This window comes from Adiantum capillus-veneris, chromosome 9, assembly GCF_014529385.1.
Source record: "Adiantum capillus-veneris isolate H3 chromosome 9, ASM1452938v2, whole genome shotgun sequence".
NCBI lineage: Eukaryota > Viridiplantae > Streptophyta > Polypodiopsida > Polypodiales > Pteridaceae > Adiantum > Adiantum capillus-veneris.
Window position 1 is genome coordinate 147,693,690 of NC_140939.1, and position 23,552 is coordinate 147,717,241.

Here is a 23,552-nt window from a genome sequence, read left to right on the forward strand (position 1 = left end):
AGTCAAACCCAAACATAGCTCCTTAAAGCTAGGGAAATTTTGTAAGCTTGCATTTAGATATTGTGGACCTTTTGGAATCAAATCAATATCTCCTTTTTTATCCAAACCCTTGATCATATTTTTGGTTCTTCGGAACAACTTAAACTTATTCTTCAAGATATCGATGGCACTTTTGATGTAATTTTTCGGCGAATGTAATCAATCATCATATTTATGGGATTCAAGCATCTCTAGTCAGTCAATTCTTTTGAGATTCAAATCGTCTATGGTATTTTACAAGTCTAGTTGTTATGATACGTGAAATATCTGATTACCAAGTGAAAGATGAGACAATAAGTTATAGACAAAAGAGAAATAAGGATGGAGGAAAAAAATTGGGTACACAAGGGAGGAGATATTGCGAGATTAATTGAAAGATCAGTATAAAATCTTGTACCTGTCAAGAACATGGTATTAGTTGGATGATATTAATAGTGAAATGGGTCAACGCTCAAAACGGAAAAAGTTAACGTCTAGGTAAGAATGGTAAGATTTTTACAAAGCATATTGAGAATAGATAGAGAGCGAAGTGAAGAAATGATCTTCAGACCTCACAAGAGAAACACAATCCGGTCACACCAAAGGAAAAATACCTAGTTAACTAAGATCACATTCAGTAATTAAAGTAACCCCGAGTCATTAAAACTTCTTTATGATTAAGACTTTTGAGTAGTGTTAAAAATGGAAGAGAAGTGTATTATTCAAGGTCCATACCAACTTCACTGTCCTTTAAGCTAAAGACTCTAAATTTATTGACCATCTTCAATCATAAGTTGACCAAAGATTGAGTCTGTCTACTCTCTAAACCATGTCCCAAGATTTTTTTTTTTTTGGGGAGTTTGTAAGGTCCCTCCCTAAACCCTAGAGCCATTCAGAACTTTTTCAACCTAGAAAATAATATAGAAAAAGAAAGATCGACAAAGAAGTCATGCGGACAACGAGATTTTTACTCTAGAATGAAAAGACAAGGATATTCTGGATAAGAATTACGTCATCCCTATATTTTCCAAAAAGATTAAGATTATTTTTACACTTCTTCGTCAAAAAGCCGCATGGGAACTGATCTAGACTGACAACTAGGAGAAAAAAGTACTAAGTTGATTGAAAGATAAAGTTAAGAGATAAGAATTAAGAAGAAAATTGGGGTCCAATAGGAATTAAGAAGAGAATTGGGGTCCAATAGCATCTGAGAAGAGAATTGGGATCCAATAGAAATTAAGAAGAGAATTGGGATCCAATAGCATTTGAAAAGAGAATTTGGGGTCTAATAGGAATTGAAAAGATAATTGGGGTCCAATAGGAATTGAGAAGAGAAATTGGGGTCCAATAGAAATTGAGAAGAGAATTCCACCCACCATTTCCTATATAAGCATCCCCTCTCCTTTGTAATTTGAGACACACATAATGCTAAGCTACTTGCATACTTGCCATGCTCAAGATTATGCTTAAGTAAATCAAGGTTTCCATTAAACCTTGCTCTTGCTCTCTCTCTCTCTCTCTTGAAGGCCAAACCCTTGAGGGTTTTGTGAAGCCTGCTTCTCTCTCCTTCCTCTTCATCGTAAATCCCTTTCCTTCCTCCTTGAGCCTCACATCTCTTCAAGAAGGACTTCAACCCCACTTCCCTCTTGTTTAGAGGAGGTAATCTTCATTTCTAGTAGGATTAATCAATCCATGTGTTTTAATACTAGGAAGGTTTATGTGCATCATTTTAGGTTTAAGCTTTAATGGTAACCTTGGAATTAGGGTTAAGTATTAATGGTAGTTATGCATCATTAAGTTAAGCTTCAAAGGTAGATTTGGAATCATAAGCTAAGCTTTAATGGTAACTTTTCACTTAGATGTAAGCTTTAGTGACCACCTTGCATTATTAGGTTTAAGCTTTAATGGAAACCTCACAATTAGGGTTAAGTGATAAGAGTATCTATTCATCATTAAGTTAAGCTTCAAAGATAGATTTGCACTCAAAAGCTAAGATTTAATGGTAACTTTGCACCTAGATGTAAGCTTTAGTGACTACCTTGCATTTTTAGGTTTAAGCTTTAATGGAAACCTTGCAATTAGGGTTAAGTGATAAGAGTATCTATGCATCATAAAGTTAAGCTTCAAAGGTAGATTTGCTCTTGTAAGATAAGCTTTAATGGAAATTTTGCTCTTAGATGTAAGCTTTAGTGACTACCTTGCATTTTTAGGTTTAAGCTTTAATGGAAACCTCGCAATTAGGGTCAAGTGATAAGAGTATCTATGCATCATAAAGTAAAGTTTCAAAGGTATATTTTCTTTAGTAAGCTAAGCTTTAATGGTAACTTTGCACTTAGCTGTAAGCTTTAGTGACTACCTTGCATTTTAGGTTTAAGCTTTAATGAAAACCTCACAATTAGGGTCAAGTGATAAGAGTATCTATACATCATAAAGTTAAGCTTCAAAGGTAGATTTTCTCTCATAAGCTAAGCTTTAATGGTAACTTTGCACTTAGATGTAAGCTTTAGTGTGACTACTTTGCATTTTAAGGTTTAACCTTTAATGGAAACTTCGCAATTAGGGTTAAGTGAATCATTAACTTAAGTTTCAAAGGTAGATTTGCACTCTTAAGCTAAGAATTAATGGTAACTTTGCACTTAAGTGTAAGCTTTAGTGACTACCTTATATTTTAGGTTTAAGCTTTAATGGAAACCTCGAAACTAAGGTTGAGTGCTAAGAATATCTATGCATTATTAAGTTAAGTTTCAAAGGTAGATTTTCACTCTTAAGCTAAGCATTAATGGTAACTTTGCACTTAGGTGTAAGCTTTAGTTACTACCTTGTATTTTAGGTTTAAGCTATAATGGAAAGCTAGAAGACTCATAAATTATACGACGACCTTCTAGCTTCCTAAAATGGAAAGCTAGGCACCATAAGAAAAGAGTAGTTGTCTAAACTCGATAGAAGTAGTTCAATTTTTGGTTTTGAAGATTTTTTCTAAAGTTGTCAATTTCAAGTTTGTTTGAAAATACGGGATGGGGGAGATAGTGGATAACTTCGCGAAATTGACCTCCATGTTGTTTTGAACTGAAAACTTTACAAGCTTTCATGGAGGTGTCCAATGGATGGCAAAGGATTGCAAAAAAAAGGGAATCGGCAGAACGGGGATTGAACTTAAAAAGTTGGCATTTCCGAAGAGACATTAACCATCAAATGTCTATGGAAAAAACTCTCTTGTATTTTCTAAATAAACTTGGCTGGTAGATAATTAATGAAAGTAGGAATTAAGGTTGATAAATGAATGAACTTGGAAATTACCAACTAGGAGTTAAAAAGGAATCTCGAGAGGTGATAGGGATAGCCCATTGCAAAACATAGATTTAACTAGGAGTTTTGAAGATTGTCTGGAAATGACCGGAACCAAGATCGATCTTCTTGGGGTCAATTTGATTGAAAGGCCGGCCCATTGAGAGGATTCTCTTGGGGAACTTGACGGAGATTGGCCCTTTTCGGCTAGGGAAACATAACCGGCAAGTTGTTATACCTAGGTCATTCATGCCCGCGGGATAAGGGATGAATGGGTTTGTTTTATTTTTGCCCGATCGGGTGAAGTACCCGCGGTATATTATTTGGAAATCGGCCATAATCCGGGTATGGCCTGATGCCAATAGTTGGATGAGAAGGTCATACTCAGGGAGGATGATGTGAATTTAGTTAAGGAAATTTGTTCGACTTGGTTGCTTAAAAAGGAATGGGAAAGGCTAGGAATATAGGGGCTATCCTGTGCATCTGTCACCAGATGGTGCTATATCTCTCGAAATAAAATACTTAGGAAGGAATGATTAAATTACTTGATGAGACTTTCCCAAACACTTAATTTTGGGAAATATTCTGAAGGTGTTGTCATTTTGATGGCTTGTAACCGATTCTCATGGCCTGATGGGGAGGCAAGATGAATTGGTTAAAGCTAAATGTGTTGCATGATTAGTTAGTAAACTAGTTACAAGCTAATTATAGCAGATAAAGGAAAGGAAATGAATTAAAAGTTTCTAAATAAGAATTTGATGGGAACAACCAGATGAATTTCCCTGAATGAGGGTATGCAACAGATTGCATTCTGCTTGTTGTTTGATGATGTCTGATAGACTACTGTCTTCCTGATTTTGTAGTAGTTAAGTACTACCTCGGGAAGGGATTTTCATGAAATGGTTTGGTGGGTGGGAGGATCCGGAGGGTCAGATGGCCGGGTGTTGATTTAAATTTTTTATGTGAAACGCTAGGACTACGTGGGATAAAAATGGGTAACCGGGGACGAGCGAAACGACCAGGTAGGATTGTAAGATCCCTCTTCTTAGGGGAAAGTGATAACTGTCGTGCCTGCTTGTCAGGAAAAAGGGGTTATCGCCATGAACCAAGGGAGAACAAGAAAGCAAGAGCAGATCCTCAAGTTAAAGATAAAGAGAATCAAGACTAAGGACCATGATTTTGGGTGCGGAAAGCTGTCTAGGACACATTGATTATGAGAAGCGGATAGAATCGTTGAATGAAGGGATGTACCCCCTTGGGTTGGCATTTAAGATAGACTAGAGTCTTGTCTGAGTGTCGGTCCCAAGTGGGAGGGATATCTGCAGATAAATCTATGTCATTCCCTGGAACGGTCTAGAGGACCGAGGGAGGTGAGTAGGGTTGGGTCTAGGTATGGCCCTCACTCCAACGCTCCCTATCGCTTGGTGATGAGCTTGGTTTAATCGATGATGATGACCATGGTGACGTGATTACAAAAATACAGTTGTGTCACTACTAGACGAATAGGAAGTTGAAAACTGCCCAACGCCCCCTATTGCTTGGTGTTGGCTTTGCTCTTAAAGTCATTACATATGACAATTGAGTCAATACAAGGCAAATAGGATGCTTGGGGGACTACCCAATGCTCCCTATCGCTTGGCGTTAACCTTGAAAAATTAGCATCGGCCCAGTAATCTTCCACAGATGTCACATTTTTTTACTATCAGCAAATAATCCCTAAAGTACTTTATTAATATTTCCCATGATAATAAGTACTCCAATAATGCGCGTATCCCAAAGGTACTTTTTTCCCATTGGGTTTTTTCCCTTTGGTCATCCAAGTATTAGACCCTAAATTAGAACCTCATCATTCTACTTCCCTTGTACATACTTTTCATAAATAAACATTAGTCTCCTCATTATGTTATTACAATGGACAAATGCAACATCATCTCACAACAGACATATTTGGACCAATGAAGATGCTGCAGAAAATTGAACCTCATCAACAAATTCAATGACAAATGAAGACGATCAACCCATCAACAACCAATCAAAAACCTTCCCTTGCCTCCACGGACACTTTCAACAGTGCCCAAGGATGGGCACTAAAATCGGAAGGGGGGAATGTTAACTGAGTCAATGTCAGTTAAAGAAGCTGCTAAAGACCAAAGATGTACGAATGCACATCGAAGATCAAAGTGAAGAAGCAGTAAAGATTTGAGTTATACATTTTCCACGTTTTTCCAAAATGATCACATATTGTAAATTCTCAATTTATTTTAAGCCATTGTAATATTTTAATGTGTTACGGGCTCAATGGGAGTTCCAAGTTGTAAAGAATAGGTCAATTATTGTGACTAGGTTGCAAATTCAGTAAGTGGTGGAGCCAAAAAGGCCTTGGGTGCCTGGACATTGCATATTTTTACCCTACGTATATAAGGAAGTGTGTAAAAGAAATTAGGGTTCTAAAGCTCATTTGTTGAGAGCACTCTTTGGTGACAGCTCTTGAGGTGTGTGGCTGTGGACTCCTTGAGCTTCTTCTTCCTCACGAGACTTGATTAACATTAATCAATGATTCATTCTCTCTCACTATGCCTCTCTCTTACCTCTTAGGATTGCTTATGATGCTTAGATTAACTAGATCTTAACTAACTAGTGGTTAATCCCTCTCTAATCTTGTGTGATTGTCCTCTTTTGCTTGTGTGTGCATGTAGGTTTTGTTGGAGTGTGGTGCTCAATAGATCTATGCGTGTGTGCTTGAAATTAGTGTGTTGCATGATAGGATTAGTGTTGTGTGCATCTTGCAATTGTAGTTTGTGTGTTTGGGTTGATTAGAGGTGAAGAGAAGTGGATATGGAGATTGTCCTTCATTGCAACTTAGCTCCTCCATAGGCCGAGAATCTCACCTCTTAGAGTTAACCATTTGTGTTGCCACAATTAGCTCACTAACTGTGTGAGTGTTTCCATGCCCTAGCAGGGTAGCTCATCCCTCCGGATTGATAATTTTGTTGGTCATTGGAACTATTGCAACAATGGGACCCCCAACATTTGGCGCCGTTAAGTCCTCTCCTAACATGCTCCTTGCATTCACTTTGGCAGGCTCTACAATTGCTTTTGTATTATTTTTATACTCCTTGACCTTCACATCATGCATCAATGCTTCATTTTTGACACTTATCTCAAAAAGATCAAGATATATTGCATCAAGCCTTCCTCTACACTTTCTTTTAATGTCGTAGATGAAGCATCACTATTGTATAACGTAGTTTCTATCCAATCCGTATCTTGCATCTCCAATAGGGGCTGTGGCTTGATCAGGGATGGTGATCAAGCCATGCCCCAATCTTGCTTAGCACCAAGGGTTATAATCCATGGCCTCCCTAAAATGATCTAATAACCATTCTCACCCACTTGCATCACATAGAAATCAACCAAGCACAATCCCAAGACTTTTATCTTCACATCTTCAGCTATCCCAATACACCTTGCCTTTTTGTGGTTGGCCATTCTCATACGGATCGAAGCATTCACTGACATCTTGATGCCTGCTTCCTTTATGAAAGCTCAGTCATGACACATACCTGGGCACCAGCATCAACATATGCTTGCACTACTTTCTTCTTTCCCAACATAGCTTCAACTATTGGCACCATATCCACTAGGTGACAAACCCTCAAGGATGACACCATCCTTTGATGCTTTTCCTTTTTGGAAGGAGCCGCATACTTACACACTTGATCCATTGCCTCCTCAATTTAGTGTTCAAAGCCACCAAATAACCAAAAGATACATTTTACTTTTGATTTCGTATGTCATCGACAATATCATAGTCTTCAACACCTTGGCCAAGGGGGTAGTCCTTTGGACCTATTTTCCTTCTTCGCCACCTCTTGTACTCTCTGGTTTGTCTTATACTTTAGCCTTCCATTTCGTTTCTCTTGTTTCCCTCTCTTCTTATATCTCTTTCTCCCTGTCATGCCTAACTCTCTTATTGGACAAACCATCCACATCTTGATGCTCAAGGGTAATATTGTTGATAGCTCTGCCTTGTCCATTTCTAGGCAACACAACGGTTGTGGTTTTTGTTGCAGCCTCAATGCTTCTAGTGCCCACTCTTGATGATTTTATTCTATTATTCCTCGACCATGTCCATATAATGGGGTATATCCATCCTCTCTTGGTGGTGTAGGACAATTAGGGGTATATCCATCCTCTCTTGGTGGTGTAGGACAATTAGGGACGTAGTGACCCTCTTCATCACAATTGTAGCATTTTCCTTTGTAGCCTTTGTCCCCTACCTCTCCCAACCAGCCACTCTTCTCTTTGGTTCCTATTCATTATATTAATTCTTAATTCTTGCAACTGACCAACGAGATCATGCAAAACCCGGGCTGTAACAGGATCCAGACCTTGAACCACTCGCTCCACTCTATCATCCGCTGCCAAAGGGACCATTGGTTGCACCAGAGCTAGCTCATCATGTGTCATGCCTTGCTCGCACCTTCTCTTGATCTTCTTGCTCTTCGCCTCAGCAATTTCCACAGCTCTTTCAAATGTAGCAGGCTCCTCTTGATTGCCCTTCTCCCTTACACTTGGATGGAGACAATCCATAACTGATGCACTTTCAAGAAACTTGGGATACCATCTCTAATTGCAGCCAAAGTCCTTTGAAGTGTTTCAAAAACTCTTGAAAGTTAGAATGAACATCTTGCTGCAAACCTCTCAATTTTTTCGTTGCTTCTGTTGCGGTTAGTTTCTTTCCAAACCTGTCAAAAATTGCATGCTTCACCTGCTCCCATGTTTGCTTTTTATCTTCCTCTAAACCTTCAAACCACTCACGAGCTTCTCGTTTGAGTGCAAGAAGAAATACACGAAGCTTTGCTTCATCATTCACAATGTGCATACCAAGCGTATGCCACACAAAGTCCGCAATCCAGTCCTTCACATCCTCCTTCCCTGTGAACACTACCCAACTATATGCCATCCCTTTGAAGTCGCTTCTCCGTTGCGTAAGTAACTCCACAAAAGTTCAAGTCTTGCACCTCAACCAAACCACCACTTTTCTTCAATGATGTTCAAACTTTATAGAAAAACCACTTCACTTGTGTGCACAACTGGAAAATGTTTGCTCCCCAGTGGGATCGCCAAAGGGTGATGGAGCAAAAGACACCATGCACACACTCACACACCCAGAAAACTCAACACCACACAAGGAATTCACCTTCATTCCAACCCAAACACATCACCACTCAAGAGCTAAATAAAAATACTACCCACAAGCTCAATTCAAACTCCAAATGCCTCAACCTACAAGCTTGTCTGGCCACAGACACTACAAGGTGATTCAAGTTGGTCAACATTGAAAATGACACTTGATGGTGACGAAAATATACAAGAAAAACCATCAAAAACTCAAAAAATCCAACCACAAAAGGACTCTCTCAAACCATTGCAAAGCCTTCACCAAACCCACTCTGTTGGACTCTTTGGAGTAGCGCCAACCCTAATGGCACCGATACAGGGTCACATAGTCTTGCAGAAAGCCGCACCTTCTTCCCTCAATTCCTCACACACACATCCATGGAAACCACAGAACTTCCATAGACTATCCCAAGAGAAAAATTGAAGAGAGAAAGCTCATATTCACTCCTCCACACACTCAAAAACAGGACGTGAACATGATGGACTACACTAGACTACCTGTAAGAACCCTGCTTTCTCCCACACATAGACAGGTGTTTCTTAGCTCTTGCTCAAGTCTCCCAGCCTTGTAAGAAAGCCACTATAAGCCGCTAAGTAATTTGTGTGAAAGAAACGTTTCCTTACCAACCTTCAATGGCAATGGCAAACGTTTCCTTCCCAACCTTAACGGGTAAGATGGGGGAAGATGCTTCAGATTTATTGGACAATCTTGAAATATCATGTGTCGTCTCTAGAAGGGATGATGATGCTTCACATCTACGTATTTTTCGTTGCTAATGAAAGTGGTAGCAAGATCATGGTACAACGCCTTGGTGCCAGCCACCAAGGAGAGGTGCCCTTTAAAGGAATGCCCGCCCATTAGGGGTGCCAATCATACGCCGCCCATTTTAAGGGGGCCACCCTAATTTTAATAGGGTGTGAAGCCAATGCAAAAGAAAAAAAAAGATGGCGTGAAGGCAAGCAGCAAGCGAGCAGAGCGCAGGCGAGAGAGGGAGACTCGCGCCAGCCATAGGGGGCGTCGGGCGATGTCGAGCAAGAAGGGAAACAGGTAGAGCTCCCCATCACGCAGATTGCCGGTCCCAATCCCATTGCATTTGGTACTGATCGACCCCGTGGCTTGCCACGTCATCAAGGAGTGTTCCTACGCAATGACAGCGTCGCCACTGCTTAGGTATTAAAACAAAAAAAGGCTATTTTAGGAAAAAAGGAGCATGAGGACAGGTCTCCAAGGGAAGCAAGATTGAGAAGGCGTGACGAAGGAAGGGAAAGAACGAAGGGATTGGGCGTGAAGCAAGAAAGGAAGGTGTTATGAAGCCAAGGAGTAGAGGGGAAGAGAGGTTCAAAGAGTTGCAGGAGGGAGTTAACGAGAAAGAAAAAGGAGAAGCAAGGCGAGGAGGTGGAGGCAATATGTCTCTCTCGTTCTTGTGTCAAAGAATCAAAGCTCTCTCTTCCCCTTTCTCTCTCTGCCTTTGCTAACCAAGGAACAACTCTCTGTCTCTCTCTCTCTCTCTCTCTCTCTCTCTCTCTCTCTCTCTCTCTCTCTCTCTCTCTCGGCTTAAGAAAATATGAAGTCTCTCTCTCTCGAGCTAGTTCTCGAAGCTTCGGAAAGCAACGAGGGCCAAAGGAGAGAGCAACCAAGGCTCGCAAGCAGTCGTAGGAGAAGAAAGGAAAGCTCAAAACCAAGATTCGGCATAACAAGCAGGGAAAGCTTTGAGAGCTCGGAGCAAGCCGAGCATGAAGGGAAAACCGAAAGTCTAGAGCAATCAACGGCAGGAAACTTGAGTCGAGGTCAAGGAGGGAAATCTCTCTTTCTCTCTTTATCTTCTGAGCTTGGGCAAGAGAATCCCTCGGTCTGGAGCTAAAGAAAAGGCAAGAAAGAATTCAAAGACAGTGATTGAAGACAAATCAAACAGATGGAACCGGCACAATAGGATTGTGTTTGTCACCGACAACTTAAATTAGTTATTTCTTTTTGATGAATCACGGAGCCGTTAACGGCCCAAGTAATTGTAATGGGAGCCTAAACTCCTTGATTTCAGTAAACCTAAGTGTCGGTGCTGTTAACAGCCCGACTTGGCTATTGCCAGCAGAATGTACTCAGAGCTTAAATTGATAAATTGAAGGTTACGGTGCTTGACAGAGCCTTTTTCACCTGTTGTTCTTGTTCTCTTGACACCTCCCACAGCCAGAGGCTTGACGCCTGCCCGGCTCACGTAGCGAACACATATCCCCCGACATCTTTGGTGAACCTGACGCAAAATGAGCCGGGGTGGCAGGTGAAGATGGAGATGACAGAACAATTAAAGAAGTTTATTGACGATTTCAGTTCCAATGGATTTGATAAGAATCTAGTAGTTGCATATTTGCCTAAAATGATGGAATTAGTTCAGGGATGTCTGTAGGAAGCGAAAGCCGTGTAGTTAAAAAAGCAGATTGATGATGCTGTAGAGCTAGCACTTGATGCTGTTCGGGAGCAGTATTATATGGTTTAGGGATATGATCCAGAAGGTTTTATTGCATGTTACAAAGCTAAGATGAAGAGCCAAAATGTTCCAGAAGATCGGAGGATTGCAGCTTTTGAAGAGGCTGTAAACTCAGATTTTAAAAAGCAGGTTCAAGAGCTGGCACAAGCATATCCCACACGGTGGGAGTATTTTGCAGAGGAATTCATTTACGAAAGCTCAAGGATTCTAGATTGGGAAATAAAGGAGATTACTGAACGAAGTAAGGTTGTCTTTAGTGGGGATCAGATGCAGATCCTCAACTATGATGAATTCTGGGAGCATATTTCTGCAAAAAGTAAAGCCAAAGAAAATGCTAAGCTAGAAGCTGTTATCGATGCATGTCTTCTGGAAGACGAGACATTATTGCATGCAGATGGTGATTTCATAGTAGATATTGTTTATGCTTGATTGGGATTGTCTTCTTTATTCCAAAGAAGATATGACTCTGTGGATGCTAAGCATGCAACCATATCCTCTCAAAGTGACATAAATGAGGAAGCAGGTTTCTCAGAGCCAGTACATGGTTTGCATACAAGCATAGTTTCTAGCAGTGATCAAGAAACATGTTTGTCAGAGTCAATATGTGATGTGGATGCTCATTTGGAGTGCTCTTTGGGTGTAGACCATGAAGATAATGCTTATGCAGCATTACATGCAAAAGAAATTGTTTTGGATGATGCTATAAACCCTGTCGACTGGCCCATGTTCATTCCTCAGAACGCTTGAGATCCTCACAAGGTCCAACATGGCATGTAGTATGGAGAGCATCAAGGACTAGGGTTGGAAAAGTTTGGGTCAGGTGGTAGTTGTTGTATTTAGAATCTCAAGAAAATGAAGAATCTACTACACTTGGATGCTCTCTTTTTTTGGATCAAGCGTTTGTATTGTTTGATTGTTTATGAAATTTTAGAAGTAAATGTTTTGTTATATGTTTTTAAATAGTTCTCCAATTTCATGTGGTTTTAAAATTCAAAAGATTATTTTCTTGTGATTTTAGTGGCTCTTTTCCACCATGTGAACCCGCCCTTATATGGCCACCCTATATAAAGAGGTAAACCCCCCCCCATTCTCAAACACTCCTTCCCTCACAGAACACCACAAGATCTACAAAGGCCCCCAAACGCACTTTCATGATGGCAAGGACAAAAAAAACTGCAAAGAAGAATCCCAAGACCATTGAGGCGCGTAGAAAGTAGAAGATGCATGCAAATCGACCACCTGAAGAGCTAGCTGACCCAGATTTAACAGAGGTGGACACGTCTGATGAACGTGCGCCGTGGGAAGGGGAGGACATTCCAGAGAACCATAGGGTGGGCAGGAAGACATTGTCATGCAAAATGGGTCCGATGCCATCAGGCCCAGGTCGCCCCACTGTGGCCGACAAGTCACTGCCTAGAGGAATGGTTACCAGGCCTTCTGATCAACACAACAATGATTAGCGTAGTAGTGAAGATGAGGATTATGATCCAGATGAATAGTCAAAATTCTTCAGGAAGCCGCAAAGAGCAAAGCCACAAGGAGCTCAGAGGCCCCCACAATGCTGACCTCAAAATACAAGACAATTTTGTCGAGCGTTTACTGAGATCCGACGTTATTAGAAGACAACATACATACTTATTAGGAAAGTACCTTTTGTAGGGACATGTAAAGAAGTGCTACAAAGCTACATCACAAAGATTTGGATGTCTGTAATTTCCTTTGAATCAATTCAGGAGGCTAGAGAGGCTTATTTGGTCAGTCTCTTTGAAGCACGTTCTTATGTGTTGTCCATGCCAAACGTGTAACAATCATGGCAAGGACATGAAACTTGTACATCGCCTAAGGCAGGACTGATACCTCTGATGTCAAAAACTTTTTTTGTAACTAAATTTTGTATTGGAATCAATCTACTTTGGAACCCTTGTACTGGATTCAAGTTTTCTTGAGAACTCAATGTATTTTCACTTTGCGACAAACACAGTCCGCCGTCTCTTTTTGTCCAATTTCATTATCTATTTGTCTATATTTATTTTGTTAAATGGTTGAAGGTGAGATGCTAATCAGTTGTACAAAAGGCTAATCACCTGGCAACCAAAGCTAACAAGTTATTTTGTTTGGCTTGAAATTGTCCATTAGGTAAATATATTGTGCTATCCACAAGACAATGAGAATTGGCCAGACCGCAGTCTTGCAGGGCCAATTCTTGCTACCTTGTGGACATTGTGGAAATTTCATGAAATGTCAAATTCAGGGCACAATTTGTACAAAAAAAACTATTGTATGCAAATTTTTTGACAAAGTTTTGTCAATGTACAAAATCAAATTGCAAACAGTTTGCCTTGTCAGTGAACATGAACAAAACAGTAAATTGAACTTTGCAAAGATCATGGAGAACAGAGATAATTTTTATTTAAAAGCTTGTACATCTAGCTTAACGAATGATTTTGACAGGAGGCGCTTTGCAACCTCTCTACGACGTTCTATAGTGTTGGGTAGGATGGATGTCCATACAGAAGAAGATATAGGTTGGGCACTGTCAACCCCGATGGCTTGACAACGAGCTATGCGTGTCATGACCTTGGTGACGGAAGCTAGTGCCAAAAGTGGCAATTGCCAGTGATTTTTTCACAAGAATAATTACTTGGGTTGTTTGAGGGATGGTGGCTAAACATAGGAGTTTACTTGCAGCCTTCAACACCCACAAAAAAAAAAGGCCATTTGGGGAGAAATCCTTGTGAATGATGCACACATCTTGCATTGGTGGTTTGTCGATGTAGTGTGCTAGGGCAACTTGAAGCCCAAACACCGTGCGCTCTCCCCCTTCCTCCGGCTAGCCCAAAGGTCCATGTCCAAAACATCCTGCAAAATTTTAATTAACCAAAAGCAAAGAAGAAAGGTTGAATTATCAACGTAGAAGATGCTTAGTATTACCTCTTGTTGCTTATCCTCATCATCCATTGTTGGTGTGGCTTCAAGGTTGATAGAGGATTTTCTCTCATCAACCTTGCCGGGGCTCTGCGATCCAGGTGAATTCCATGGAGCAGATAGGAGTTTTTTTGGAAACAACTTTGGCTTGTGTGGAAACGAACTCCTCGTCCGTGACTTTGCTCTACTCTACAACAAGAATATCCACTGTCACTAGCGCATTTGTGTCAGCAATAGAGTTCCCCAATGGAAGTAGCTTGTCATCTAGATCTTCACGTGTAGGATCAAGGGGGAACTCCATCTTGGTGCATATGAGGCTAAGACACTCATCTAGTCGGGCACCAAAATCCTTTTCAAGATCATGTAAGAGTAAATACTCCTCATCTTCTATAATGATGCTGCTGAGACGGCTAATCTCCACTTTGGGAATTGCAAAAAGGTCACGGCACTTGGGGTCGGTCACCTTGAAGGTGCCAACAATCTTCTCTCTCGCTGCAACTACTTCTTCCAAGCCATGGGGATATTCGACATCTTGTAGTCTTGTAGTCTTTGGGGACATCTATAGGCGTGGCCTTGGGATCTTTACGATCCGCCAACACCCCACCCATTGCCAAATGCGATATCTCCATCTCCTCCAAGGAGGGCTCCTCATGAATGAGGAAGAAGAGAGTGGCAATATTGGACAAGAAAGATTGCCCAATTTTGCGCTTCTTGAAGGAGTCTACAACTTCCTTTGTCACTTGAAGGAAGTGATTTGCCTCTTTTGCAATCGCTTCAAAGCGAGATAGTCTCTTTGAAAATGCTTTGTCGCCCTTGTGGATGTAGCAAAGCAGATCACATGGAAACCGCAACATGGTGTTGTCTTCAAAGCTCACAACATATTTGAGTATATGCACATGCATATACTCTATAATGTTTTGAAAAGTATCATTGTGGAGTTGCATGGTTTTTTGCAAGTCCGCTGTGCGGGTAAAGAAGCCGTGAAGATCACTGCGTTCAACATATTTGGTGTCCTCTAAGAAAAGAAAAAACCGCGAAAGGGGTGTGTCTCTTTTGATGCTGCTACTGCATCGGAGGAGGATGCACTAGCATGTACTACCATGGATCTCTCTCTCTCTCTCTCTGTCTCTCTCTCTCTATCTCTATCTCTCTCTCTCTTTCTCTCTCTCTCTCTCTCTGCGTATGTGTGTGTCTTCTTTCTGTCTCTCTCAAGTGTGGACAAAAAAGTAAGAAGCCCCCTCCCTTTATATACCTCCCCCCCCTGCTGCAGAGAAAGACACCATCCCAAAGCTCTTTGATATACATATAAGCACACATGGGTGCGTACACAAACACCCAAACAAAATCTAAAAAACTTAATCAATGAAGGTGATACTATAATGACAAAAAAGTTTTGAATTTCCATTAAATAGAAGGCTTTACAACGTGGCATTAGAGCCGATTACATTGATCTATCATATCAACTTAAAGACACTGCGCCGCCAACCCTCCACTCCTCTTGCACTTTCATGGATGCCTCCATCCGCCTACCAATCTGAAACAACAAAAATGCTTTTCATAAGATTAACAATTGTCACATGTAGAGAACGTATAAACTAAACTGACCTTTTGCCGATTGAGATGAAAGTAGGCATCTTTGATTTATTCATAGCCCAAGATAATCAAGTGTTCCCATATGTTGGTGAGTGTCCAGTGTTCACTGACTTGCACAATCACGCAAACACCAGATTGTAAGGGTATCCACTTTCCACTCTTACACATCCACCGCTCATAATGAAAACGTAAGTACAAAGTAGTGTGCACTTTCAAATATCATATCCCTATACCTGAAGCACCCACCTTGCACTTGTATTTATCTCCTTGGTGCACTCCCTCAACCATTCCCCAATTATCTCCAAATACCAGTTTTAGTGCTTCATACATGACATTCTTGCTACAATACATAGTAGGTGTGACACAGAATGGCAATGTCTTGAATAGGTGTACAAAAACATGCACGGGTCACCACCAACTAAGCCCTACTGATCTAGAAGCCTTCCAAAATTTTAATGAGGAGAAAATAATGAAAATCATCTTCTCCTTCATTGAGAAAAGTGACCACGCATTGGGTTGTGGCCATTCCGGACTCACTAATGAAGTTTTGTCAACAACAATGATCTTACCATATCCATCCTTTGAGGCCAGCACTACATACGTGTGTGAGTAGAAAAAGATTCTGCGTTGCAGTAGAATCGAAGGTGGCAAGTTGGGAAGCATCATAACATCAATGTCCGCATGAAGATCATTGACGGTTCCTGTGAGACTCTTGATTGGTTGTTCCTCAACAAGGCCGGATAGGAATATATCTATGACAACACCAAAAATCTATTAAATAAAAAACAAATAACAAGGGTTTACAATCAACAACCAAAAATGTTTTACGACTTACAATGTATTTGGAAATCTCTTGAGCTCCCATTTCTCAAGTGCATGGAATGCCAAGAGTACACGTGTTGAACAATGGGCATTGTGCCATTGAATCTATGGTTTTTGAAACCCCTTCCAATGTTCATTAAGGTTGCCAGGGTTTCAAACTCAATGAGGCCCGATAGCTGCATGTTGCATGAAGATCCAAGATAATTTAGAAAATGCCTATGGCACGTATTCCCATCAGAATCCCGAGTGTTATGCAAGCAAACCGCCTCTATCTCATCCTTTGGCTTCCTTGAAGTGGAGGGGGTTGACATGGTAGCACCAAAAGAAGAAGAGTTGTGGTGTTAGAGAGAGAGGCCTGTTGTTTCAGAAATGAAATGAGAAGGAATGGTTGAAAGGGAAACAAAGGGGAGAAGAGTAGTCAAATGGATGGTGTGGATGAAAGGGGGAGACAGATCATGCAACTATGGAGAGCTTCCATTTGTGATGTAGTTATGGAAAGCTTGGTAGGAGGAGGAGAAGTGGTTAATGGGGAGCAAGGGGAGAAGAAGTAGTTCAAAGGGATGGTGTGGATGAAAGGGGGTGACAAATGGTGCAGCTATGGAAAGCTTCCTCATGTGCTGCAGCTGTGGAAATCTTGGAGAAAGAAGGAGAAAAAGTAGAGAGAAGAGGTAGAATAGAGGTTATTGCTAAGAAATGCAGATTTTGGTCAAAGAAAATAGTTTTTTGACCATGTATTTGGTTAGGAGAGCTTTTGGAGAGTGAAAAGTGAGATTTAGAGATTTTTTTTTTAAATTGAAATTTTAGAGTTACTTTATGGGCGCCCTTGAAAATGGAGGGAAACCCCCCCTCCCCCCTTTTCCCCTTCTCTCTCTCTTTCTAGGGACAAAGCTATAATGAGGGGAACAAATAGGCCCCCATGCTCCCTACTACCCTACCTTTTGAGAGGGTATAGTTGTGGCCACCACCCTCTTCCTATTGGTCCATGCTTAATCACCCCTTAAGCTAAAGGGCCCTTTTGGGGTTCATATTTTTCCTAATGGTAGCAGGTGCATGCACCTACCAGAAATCAAGAGCAAGGGAGAGGACAACAAAGGCAAAACCAAGAGTATTACTGCTACAATTGTGGAGAAGATGGCTATCGCATGTATTACTGCCCACATCCAAGGAGGTAGAATTTCAATAGAGGAGCCAAACAAAACCAAATTTCACCACCGAGAGCAAGACCACTACCACTGAGGGCACCACAACAAGCACCGCCTGTACAAATATTGCAACAACGTGTGATACCACAGCCACCACCACAACCTCTCATTCCACCCTGACCCCCACCACCACTAGCTGACAATCAGGTAGTGAGTCACATCAATCTTGACAAGATGAAAGTGGAGAAACACATCAAGGGAGTAGAGGAGGGTAAGACCAATGCTGAAGAGGTATACGCCATGGGGTTTAATCACTCTATACATGAGTAATCTTCACAAAAGGAAGAAAAGATAAAGGCCAAGGGGGAGTCAATCAAGAGAAAGTCTAAGCCACGACGACAGAATGGCATTTTAGATTTCACTGTTGGTGAGTCTATAAAATCTTGTGATCTTGTGAGTGATGTTTCTATGCAGGGCATGAGCATCCCTAAAGGGGAGGGCTACCCAATAATGTCAAAGAGACCATGGCTCATGGCCATGAGAGCAAATCAATATTTGGACAAAGGAATTCTCAAGATACAAGGTAGGAAGGGAAAGGAGATACAATACAATACAAAGGCCAGTAAGAAACAAGGTATGGACCTAGATACTAGTGCACTCTCTAGTGATTCTACTACAACATCAGAGGAGGAGGAATCTTCAACAATGAATGATAGTGATATCACTCTTGAAATCATGGGTCTCATTCTTATTGATCAAAACAAGGTGGATCCACTAGATATACAATTGCAAGAAGGAAGAATGAAGTTTTTGGAACTACACCAATCAAAGGAAGCAATAGCAGACACAACTCAAATGGTTGTTGTCAAGGAGTGGGACTTTGGAGTCCACCCTAAGGAGATTCTTAAGCAAGTGGATGCAGTGGCAACCTCTTGGCAATCTAAGTTTGTCAACCTAGATGTAGAGATTGTGTTTGATCGTAATGTGTTTGATGCATTTAAGAAAAGCTTTAAAGAACCCTTAGCACAAGGGGTGTCATAAGGGTCACATAAAATGGATCCCAGCATGAGAAAGATGGTAGTATGGTCCTACATGCATATAGTCGTGATAAAGTGTTTTTCAACAAGTGGATTGTAGCATACCTTTTGTACATGCTATGTGCTTTGGTACAATGCGTACCAAGCTTGTCTTTGAGCTGCAAGGTCAATGGCTTGTTACCAATGTTAGGAAAGGCAATGGACCTTTTTGACAGCATCCAAGACGATAGTGACTCTTTTGCTAGCTTCACCGATAGTGGTGAGCTAGGTTTTGAAGAAAATTGGGACTTGCCACATGAACAAGGAAGCCATAGATAAAGGAATCTTGGTACAATCTTGGGGGTCATGATTCTAAGTATTGTCTTGGAAGGAGCTAAAGTGATTATCCTATTCTTCACTTGGGATCCTGGAGGATTTTGGCACAAAATTTTGGTAGCCGTAGGCTTTCTATTTACTCAAAGGCAGTTTGAGTTGTTGATCATGCCAGGGAGCCTTGTGAGGACATATTACTTTTATTGAAAACATGTGAATGTCCCAAAGATCTCATTAATGACTAGAAACAATGGCTTGTTCAAAAGGCAACAAGATACCGCCTTATAAACATCACCTTGTACTGCAAGGGCAAAGACCAGATTCTCACGCGAGTGCCAATCTTGAGTGAAATCAAGGAGGTAATCTCAAGTTTCCATGATGGTGTCTGCGGAAGCCACTTTGCTCTAGATATTACTAGTAGCAAAGTTCTTCAGGCAGGATTCTTTTGGCCTAGTCTAAACAGGGATGTGCATCATTTGTGTAAAACATGTAGAGCTTGCCAAGTATCGAGTGATTGAACACTAACCTATGAGCCACAGACTCCTATCATCTCATATAGCCCATTTGAGAAGTGGGAAATAGATGCAGTTGTTCCTTTACCAAGGGCCCAATCAGGTAAACTGTACATTTATTTGGTGTAGACTACAGGAACGGATGGGCGAAAGCAGTAACCACCACACGCATTACAGCCCAAGAAGTGGCGAAATCCATATTTGACCACATTTGTTGCCGCTTTGGCACACCTCTAGAGATAATATCTGATAGAGGGACAGGTCTCAAAGGTGACTTGGTGGGAGAACTAATGAAAAAGTTAGGCATCACACACCGACACTCCACTCCATACTACCCACAGTGCAATGGTCTAGTAGAAAAGGTAAATGACAGGATCTGTAAGATCATCACAAACCAGGTGAATAACCACACAAGTGATTGGGATAAGCATCTCATGGACACTCTTTGGGCCCACCGCACAACATTTCAAACATCACTAGGTTTTACCCCTTTTCATCTAGTATATGGAGAAGAGCCCATTCTAATCATTGAGATATAGATGGAGAGTTTGCGAGTCATGGCTAGTCAGTTACAACACCTAATTGCCCATCTCCATAACCACACCTTGGATCTAGAAAGGCTTCAACTAGATAGGGAAGATGTGATCAACCACTATGAAATGCAAGAAGAACGACGACTCACATTCAATCAAGGGCTTAAGGGAAAGGGTCTAAAGAAAGGCATGTTAGTGTTGAGATACGACAACTGATTTGACACTAGGAAAGATAAGAAGTTTTATCTTAGATGGGAAGGGCCATTCATTGTCAAAAAGCAATCAACAATGGAAGCTACAAATTGATGGAAGCAGATAGTTGATTTCACAAGACCAGAGTCAATGGATGGAGGCTAAAAAGGTACTTCTTAAGGTTTGATCCAGAGTTCATGCAAGATATTCTAGAGGAGGGAGAACCCTCCAACTCCACTGCTAGGGAATCAAAAGTAGAGCTAGAGACATGAATCCCTCTAGCCAAAAGGGGCAAGCTAATGATGGCCGGCTTTGACAAACCGCAGTTGCAAGAACCAACCCCAACCGGGGAAGATTAATAATAATAATAATAATAACATTTTATCTCCCTGCAGACACCACCACCACCCTCTCTCTCCCCCTTGCTTGTGCGCGTGCAGTGGACCGCCACCCCCCCTTGGCACCACCCTTCCCCCCTTCTCCTCCATTATCCACCTTCTCTCTCTCTCTCCTCCATTATCACTGGAAGCCAAAACCCTCTCTCTCCCTTGTTAATCACCAGCCCATGCAGGGCGCGGAATCTCTCTCTCTCTCTCTCTCTCTCTAGGATTGCTAAAACAAGCAAATTGGCTCCACAATGATGTACAATGGTAGTATGTAACATTTAATGGTCTAAAAACTTATGTGTAGCGGAAATTAGCATGAACATAGTGGGCATTTCATTAGAATAGATTCCTAATGAGAATTACAAGAGTGCTTGGGTGGAGAGAGCAACAAAAAGCATAACACCTAGTTAGATAGCATCAACAATACTTTCAAAAGAGAGAGAAATTAAGCTATTGACAACAATTGAGGAACGGATTTGCATGGAGCCGGTCCCCCCTCCAAAAGGCTTTTTATTATGGTTTCTCCCATCAAGAGAGACATTGTACAATACAATTCTTTGTGTTCCTTCAAGACTAGCTAGTGCAATGAAGATGAAAGCTTCATGCACTAAGCAAAACACTTAGCAAGCACAACTTTAATTATCCCCGTTATCAGACCCAAGACCTCACACACCTTCGAAGATGGTGAGAGCTAGCAGGGTATGAGAGTAGATTGAGAGGAAGAAGGAGTATCTTACAAGAAAGTTGTACATCTCCTCACATAATCACTCATATTAGCATAGCTTAGCTTAGTAATTAGCATGGTAGAGGAGATGAGCATGCATTGAAGCTTGGCTCTTGGTTGGATTTGCATCCACATGCCAAGAGTGTGTCGATGTAGGCTTCTATCTCACAAGCTTGGAGTCGGTGATGAGCTCTCCATTAAAGCTTGGGAAGAGATAGTCTTCTCTTTCTTCACACATGAGATTGTGTGAGTGTGTGTGTGATAATGCCTTGCAAAAATCAGCCCCCTCTCTCTCTCTCTTGGGCAAGCCCTCTTGCTATTTGCTCTTGCTATCTCCCCATTGGCCCTCCCCAAGTCAAGCCAATGATTATTAAGCAGCATAAGTGATAGCCTATTGACATGTGTCCCCCTTTCCCCTTTTGTGAGATCTTTAGGTAATTTAATAATTAAACTAAACTCTCATTGGACCCCTTTGCCTCCTCAACAATAGGAATCAGGCAAGCCATTGGGCTTCTAAATGCTCATTAGACCCCTTGGGAGACTGTCCAATAGTCTTCTAGAGGACTTAATTCTTATTGGTTCTTTTATCAAGTGTTTTTAAATTAATTAAACTATATTTACTCTGGCCTAATTCTCATTGGTCCACCTCCAAGGCCATCCAATAGGAATTGGGCACACCTTGTGGGCATCTGGGCTAGGGAGCTGACATGTGTCCCTAATTCCCTTCATGTAAAAGGGGCTTGTCTGTGTGTGTGTGTGGATTTCTCTGTCATCCCCTACTTGCTAGGCTTGCCCCCTCCCGTGTAGGGATATGCAAGACTTTTTTGGTCACACATAAAGCATCCAATTCCTTAAGGTTGACCTTTGGACATAACCTTTGAATTTTGGAACCTTAGCATTTTGGAACCTTAGCATTTTGGAAGTCTTAATGGGATGAACCTTAGGGTCTTTTTAGCCCATTGTTTCACATGGATATTTTGCAGATGGGCCCCCCTTTGGATCCCTATTTTCCCTCCTTTGGATCCCTACTGTGGCCGGTCTGCTAGCTTAACCAATATTCTAGCTTTTTCTCCCTTGGCACTTCCCCATATTAAATGATCAGTTTAACATGAGAAAATCATTTAGGAGAATTAGATATTGATTATTATGACATTACCTCTCTCTTGAAATCATAGTCGTTCTCGACTATGGTGTAGAGAAGATAAAGCATATTCATGAGTCCTTTTCTTAGCGGGTAGAGGATCCCTATGTTACCCTACGACATCATTCCACAATGGATGACTAGTCCATTTGGCGCTTGAGAGCCTGAGACTGCCGCAAGCATGTCTGCACATTAGTCCTATCAATCTTCCATAGTAGAGTGAGAAGCTCTACTTGGTGTTTGGGAGACGTCGTCTCCGCAAACTTGATCTAAGCATGCATACTACTTCATTTTTGTGCACAATAAAGAAAAAGAGAGTCTTATAAGACAAAAAATTTGTTCATTTTTAACATTTTGTACATTTGCTTACTGTTGGGAAGCATTGCAAGCATTGACAAGGTTTAGGTTATCCTTTAATTGTATGCCTTGCATCCATCTAGCATCTTCAAAAGGATAATTCTTAAACTTAATAATAAGATATCGTCGGATAGTCTTACCGCCTCTTAGTACCTTGTCTTCATGTCAGAGAATGGACTCGGGCTGCAACATCTCCTCTTGGTCCTCGATCTCCGGTGGGTCTTCATTAGTTGGTTCTTGAGGTGGCTCTCCTTTGTAAGGCTTTAATAGGCTCACATGGAAAGCATTGTGTATGAGCCAATGATTGGGCAACTTGAGTTGATAGGCCATTTCATTGATTGGCCTAAGAATCTGGAAGGGACCATAGTACCTTTTTGCTAGCTTAGCATAGTACTTTTGGTGGCCCGTAGGATTCTTGCCCGTTGTGTGGCTTAATCGAGCCTTGGGAAACTTTAACAAGACCCAATCGTTTTATTTAAAGGCTTGGGCTCTTCTGTGCTTGTCAGCAGCAGCCTTTTGCCTTTGCTGTGAGATAGAGATAGCATCCTTAATCTTTTGAAAAGATTCTTGTAGGTCTCGGCTATACTCATCTGTAGCAAAGATCTTCCCATGTACTTTAAGTAGAAAGGGACTTTTTGATCTTCCCTCTATTACCTCGAAAGGTGCTTTTCCCGTGGAAGTATGTACAGTGTTATTGTAAGCATACTCCACTAAGGGTAAGTACTTCTCCCATTGGGATCTTTGACCTACTTCCGTTACATAGGATTTTAGTAGATCGAGAATGGTTAGGTTAGCTATTTCACTTTGTACATCCGTTTGTGGATGATAGGCCGAAGAGAAGTTTAGCCTTGTCCCTAAATTCTCAAAGAGACACTTCCAAAAATTACTGGTCATTCTAGGATCTCT